General features: G+C 43.0%; 1 non-coding gene across 1 annotated transcript; it reads right to left on the minus strand.

Annotated features, from left to right (window-relative positions):
- Positions 1–716: 716 nt before the first annotated feature.
- Positions 717–789, minus strand: TRNAV-CAC (transfer RNA valine (anticodon CAC)). The gene has a single exon. It is a non-coding gene; the product is annotated as a tRNA-Val (tRNA).
- Positions 790–6,752: the final 5,963 nt, after the last annotated feature.

The raw sequence follows: 6,752 nt of genomic DNA on the forward strand, positions 1-6,752 counted from the left end.
CTGAGACAGGACACAAGGTCCGTCCTGGTCTAGCTTCAGCGCTGTGTGCTGCCGAGCCAAGGTCCTGCTCTCTTTCTGAACCTCGCTTTTCCCTTGAGTCAGGTGCCGACTGGGATGTCAGCAGGGGATGGGCGGATCCGTCCACTTCCTGATCTCTGCCCTGGCTCTGGGGGCTCTCCTGGAGACGGCACCGCGACGGGCTCCTTCCCCTCCGCGACCGGCTCAATTCGTGGAGCCTGACATTGTTCATTTCCGTGTCTTTGGCTCGGGTCCCCGGTGCACAGTCGGGTTCGGTCTCTTTTGTGGCGTCACGCAGATCAAACTGTTGCGTAGCTGTGCCGAGGTGGGGGAAAGCCAAGTGTGCTTCACAGGGATGAACTCCTTGGTTTTCAGAGACATAACTCGTGTGAACATGTGGAAGAGGTTTAGGCGCCTGCTTAGTAGGTGAGGGGATTTCCGGATGTAAAACTGACCCGAAGTCAGCCTTGTCCTTTGCCCACTTGGATTAGCTGGCTGTGGCCTGCGCTCCGCGGTGCCTCAGAGCAGAGAAAGGCGGGCGGGTTCCTGGTGCTGAGCAGGCTCTCAGGCAGTAAGGGAACTCCTGGCCTGTACCTTGGGGATGGAAACTGAGGCTGCGCCCGCCGCCTCACCCCCTGCCTTTCGCCCGTTTTGGTTTTTGGAGTGGGAAGGTAAAAACTTCAGAAAGGAAGGACGCTTGTTTCCGCCCGGTTTCGAACCGGGGACCTTTCGCGTGTGAGGCGAACGTGATAACCGCTACACTACGGAAACACGGCGGGTGCTGCCGCTTAGTGGCGCATCCCTGAAATCCGTAGGTCCTGCCACCACTATCCTAGTCGCCAACTTTTTAAACTGCAGAATGAACCTTGAAGCCCCGAGATCTCTCAGGCAAGGAGACTGCGGCTTCCGACAGGCCCTGCTTTCAGGGTTCCTCGCCTGGCCCGAAGGGAGGACCCCCGAGCCTCCCACAGTCGGCCTTCGGGCTCCCGCACCGACCGCAGAGTCCTCGGATCCACGGCTATGCCCCCGAGTGCAGGGGTCGCCCCCGCTGCCGACTCCTCAGCTCCCAGAAGCCGCGGGAGCCGGGGGTTCGGGCAAGTGCCCTTTGGGCCTAAGGGGAAAAGGTAGAGAATTAGGTTCATTCCAGTGAGCTTCTCTCTCTCTGGAGCGGATCCTGTGGGTCCTAGCTGCATTTCTCCAAAGCCTTCAAACAGAATTGCTTTCATCCAGACTGGATTGAGTCGTCTTCAGGGTGAATGCTAGCTTGCTACAAACACTCCGTCATACCTGAAGGAGGAAATCTACAACTCCCAGGTAAATTCTATTTTCTTCCTTTGATTTCTTCAAACAACAACAACAACACCCACAAAGACAGGTCACTGGTACATACTTGCACTTTTCTTATAATACTTAAGGTATGTCTGACTATCTATGAAAAGCTCTTGCTATAGAAACATGTGCAAGAGATTGTCTACCATGAGCTAAACGATCGTCATGCCTGCCCAAGGTCCAAGAATCTGATGAAGCTGGATCCAGTCCCCCACTGCCTTTAGATCACCAGTTCGATCACCATCCAAAGCAACCAATTTCCCAGATGCAGGTCACTAACATGAGGGAGAAGAGGTCAGCTAAACATTTAAACAATCGCAGTTTGTTCTGGGGAATGTTGAAAGTCAGCAGTGGTACAGTTAGAAGGGGAAATAAAAGACTTCATAATAACGATAATACCAGCTTGCTCGAGCTTTACTCAGTGACCAGCACTGTTCCTCAGTGCTTTACTGTGGAATCACTTACTAAGTCCACATAACAACCCTGGAAGATAGTGTAGGACTTTACCACCCCTTGTTGCAGATGAGAACACTGAGGCACGGAAAAGCTGAGCTAACCTTTCCAGGGTCTCACCACCACCACCACCACCCACCCCCCGTGACAGTGAGAGCCAGCACTCAGACCCAAGCAGTTTGCCTGCAGAGCCCCTCCCCTTGGCCACCATGCTCACGGGTAACTGAGAAAACTTCACTGAGATTTGCATCCCTTCCTTGTTCAACCTCCAATATATCAAAAGGAAGAGAAGATTGAAAGGTAGGCCTACAAACCTCCCCAAACTCATTAATGAAATGAAGAAGAAGAGGAGAAAGAGTAAACAGGACCATTGGAGAAGCAACGACGTTAGACGCAGAGAGAATGACGATGCGTTTGTTAAACACATACTAACTGGAAACTGTCTCTTTAAAGACTAAGAAGGACCTAGCTTCCAACCATTGAAGGCCTAAACTTTCCCGTTCCATGGCAGTCTCCACCCAAGAATAGATTTCAAAGCTACCAACATAGTGTATACACATGTGAATATGAAAATCATACTTCAACATTAGTAGTAAAGAGATTATTTTTGAATTTAAAAAAATATTTTTAATACAGCAGGTTCTTAATAGTTATTTGATATATATTAGTGTATATATGTCAATCCCAATCTCCCAACGCATCCCACCACCACCAACCCCTCTGCCGCTTTCCCCCCGTTGGGGTCCATATGTTTGTTCTCTACATCTGTGTCTCTCTTTCTGCCCTGCAAACCGGGTCATCTGAACCATTTTTCTAGGTTCCTCATATATGCGTTAATATACGATATTTGTTTTTCTCTTTCTGACTTGCTTCAAGTAGTAAAGAGATTTTGAAGGAGTTAGCTCACATGGTTACTAATAAAAATGGGAAACAGTTATTAGGATGTTGTCATTAAACAAAGGCAGGATTTATAAAAAAGCCAGAAAAGAGAAGAGAGGAAACACACACACACACACACACACAAAGCCTGAGAAAGGGGAGTTTTCCCTTTCCTGGAGGAACAGATAGCTGAAAGCCATCAAACAGCTTATCAGGAGGGTTTAATCTAGTGAAGTTCCGAGCTAATCAGGTAAACGCTTTTGGCTATGTGTGGATGCTCAAAAATTCTTGAGAGTTGAGTGGTGAAATGCATGTGGCGGCTATTCTTTGTGTACTACCTGCCAGTGTCCCCCTTTGGCACCTGTGAGTTAGTTAAGCCTAATTGAACTACTTTCCTCATCAGAATTTCTCAATTTCATATACCGCCCACATTCCTTGACTCATATTGATTCTTAAAAGAGCAGATTTGGTCATGAACACTTGGTTCTCTCTTTGACACAGTATTAACAGTGGAATGTCAGCTTAAGGTAATGGTTGTGAGCAGCATATGCGTAAGTAGTCAGATATCCGATAGTGAAGGGAAGCCAAAAATCTGAGGACAGCAAAAATATCACAGTAACTACTTTGAACTTACTTTCCCTCCTAGCCCAGGACAAAGCAGAAGGAAAAGTATCAACATCACTTTACCAATAACCAAGTGGCATTAAACTTTAAAACAATGAGGCATAATATGCATAAAGTACAAAGAGTGTACACTTCCCAAACCATCACCAGTGTACACCAACCTGAATAACTGATGAAGCAACCTAAATAACTAAGGTATGCAAAATTACCAGACCACAGAAGGCTTCCTCATGACTCTTCCCATGCAAGAGCTCAGAGTAATCACACACATACCCCTGCCAACCTCTCTGCCTGTTACTTTCACATAAATTGAATCACAGGGCATGCACTGGGTTTGGGGGGATGGAGGGGCATGGGTCCGACTTCTTTCACTCAACGTTATGTCTATGAAATTTAACCCTATTTTTCACGTAGTTCTTTGTCTCTGTGTGTATGCCTTGTAAGAATATAACTCCACGTAGTTTTGAACTGTTGGACATTTCAGTTGTTTCCACTTGAGGATATTCTGAAATGGTACGAACATTTTTTTATGACTTTTGGGGGACATACACATTTTTCTAGAGCACCCCATTCCAACAGAATAATGCCAGTGTTGACTTTCAAAATAATACTTTTGAGCGTTTCCCTGGTTGCGCATTGGTTAAGAATCCGCCTGCCAAGGCAGGGGACACGGGGTCGAGCCCTGGTCCGGGAAGATCCCACATGCTGTGGAGCAACTAAGCCCGTGCACCCCAACTACTGAGCCTATGCTCTAGAGCCCTCATGCCACAACTACTGAGCCCTCATGCCACAACTACTGATGCCTGCCCGCCTAGAGCCCGTGCTCCGCAACAAGAGAAGCCACCACAATGAAGAGTAGCCCCCAATCACTGCAACTTGAGAAAGCCCTCGCCCAGCAACGAAGACCCAACGCAGCCAAAAACAAATACACAAAATCAATTTTAAAAATTTATAAAAATAAAAATATATAAAAGTCGGTTTTTTTTCTTTTTTTCCAGCAGAAAGTGTTTATTCAGGAATAGCGGAAGAATTGCAACTGAGGACAAGCAAGCTACAGCAAAAGCCATAGGCAAGTCCCACAAACAAATGAGAGGAAGGAACCTGACTTTACAGAGAAAGAGGAGGAAGCTGAGGGAGGCTGTTTTGAACCCAAGTCCATTGGAGAAAAGTGAAAGTTCAGGGTGCTGAAGGTTTCTCATTGCCAAGTTGCTGATTTCTTGCAGGAGATGCAACGTGCATGTCTTTCTGTTGGGGCCTGTAATTGAAGATTCTTTCCTGTTGATGCTTCTTCTTTTTGGGTATGTAATTGACGATACTTCTTGTCTTTGAACTTGAGTGGTACCCCATGAGAGCTCCCACTTCTGGTCTCCCGACTTCATTTTAGTGACGTTTCCCTTTATTAGTTTTCAAACCTGTCACAAGGAATTTTGAATTTTCTATTTTACTCTATTTTAATGTTTTAGGAGACTTATTACATGAAAATATTATCATTACAACCTGTGGCGCTAGCAATTTTCAAGTGTTCAGTAGCTACATGTTGCTTGCACCTATCATATTGGAGAGCACAGGTCAAAGGTATAGCACAGCTAAAAGTACGATTTCTGGGCCACATCATGTAACTGTGTATGTATGACCCTCAGTGGATGCTGCCAAATTTTTTTCCAACCTGTGGAACTTTTTTATACCCTTTCCAGAAATGCGTAAGAATTTCTAGTGCCCTCCATCCTGTCAACATTGGGTTTTGTTTGTCCTTTTTTTTTTTAAAAGTAAGCTTTATTGAGGTGTAATTTTCATAATAAAATCTGCCAACATTAGATTCTTCTACTTTCTTTTCATTGATATCATTTCTTTGCAAAGCTGGATTTTGCTGCTTGCTGTGATAAAAAGCAAGTGCCATGCAAAGAATGAATGTGTAACAAGAAGCAAGGAGGCACTCTGAGAAGGTTTCAGAAGCCGTGCAGTGCGCAGCATGAAGGTTATGATTCTGACGTGTCAGAGCAGTGAAAACACAAGCCACTCTACTGAACTTTTGTCAAGGGAACACATAAGAATAGCCACAGCACCAGCCACAAACCTACAAAAGATAGAAATATATGTGAACCCCGAAAGCAACAGCATTCCCCAACGAAAGCACTGTTGTCAGCCGACCTATCAGGAAATTAGGGCAAAGGGGAAGGACAAAGACAGAGAGAATTTGCAGGCCACCAAAGATGATTGGTTAATTAAATCAATTTAATATTGGTCAAAGGATTAAAATTAACTCTAGGTGTTGAATTTTTAATTTAGGCTGACCCATATTGGAACATGAGACTGTTGGAATCATATATTGGTATATATGGAATCATACATTAGATGACGCCTAAAAATATTTACCAAAAATTGTCAGTGGAATAATTGAGTCGTCTGGTTTCTAGAAGTACAAGTATTCATTCCTCTTTGAAGATATTAGTATATTTAGTGTACTTGACAAGTATATTTAATGTACTTCAACACATAAATTTAAATTTTTAGAAGTTGAAATACTTAGTGGATATGTTTGCTTATTTGACTAGTACAACCAGTATAGGAAATTTAGGAAGTCCAACTTAACTCAGATTTTCAAGCCAAAATTAAGCCAAGACTTATATACTAGAATGCTATACCATCATTATTTTCTATATTACAAGGTAATCTGAAATATATATATATATATTCAGTCATTTCTAGAGCAAAATTATTAAGCCAATCTAATTTTACTGAGTCGCCTCAAAAAAAAAAAAAAACACATGACAGAAACATTTTAAATGCCATTATATATCCAAAGTATAAATTATTTAAATTTTTAAAAGTATTAACATTCATCTTTGTTATCAATATCCTTTCTTGTTTGTCGTTGTTGTTCCAAGTAATCAAGACCATTAATTTAATCTATAGCTAAATCTGTTATTGTTACTTGTCACCAATTCAACAACAAAATTTTTCCTCATATAGATACCACATTGAAAGCATAAGTAGTAAAGCAATTTTCCCAGAAATTCTTAATCTTCTTATTTTAGATTTATACAAGTTATTATTACTTTCCTGAAGTTAACTGGGGAAGTGACTCCTTTAAATTGTTAGAGACCTAATTTGTCCATTCTCTCCAGAGGAAGAGAAAATACATTGATTTCTTTCTGAAAAAATAGATTTAAAAGGGAAAAGAAGCCATCAAACGAGTGGGCATTATTTAAAGTGAAAGCAAGGCAATGATATGTATTAACAACACTTGCCAGTGAGGGAAACAAAGTGAAATAATTAAGCAACATTTAGGTCTTCGGAGGACCCTCATTGCTGAAAGTGATACGCTTTTGAGTCTCCAGGGTATATACCTGTGCATGAAGTTATTGCTCCTCATCCATTTGTATTAAGGACCGAACGGGCTTACAGTTCTGGAAGGTTTAAATCTTGATTTGTACGGTTGTCACAAGTGC

The sequence above is a fragment of the Balaenoptera ricei genome, chromosome 1 (assembly GCF_028023285.1).
Source record: "Balaenoptera ricei isolate mBalRic1 chromosome 1, mBalRic1.hap2, whole genome shotgun sequence".
Classification (NCBI taxonomy): Eukaryota; Metazoa; Chordata; class Mammalia; order Artiodactyla; family Balaenopteridae; genus Balaenoptera; species Balaenoptera ricei.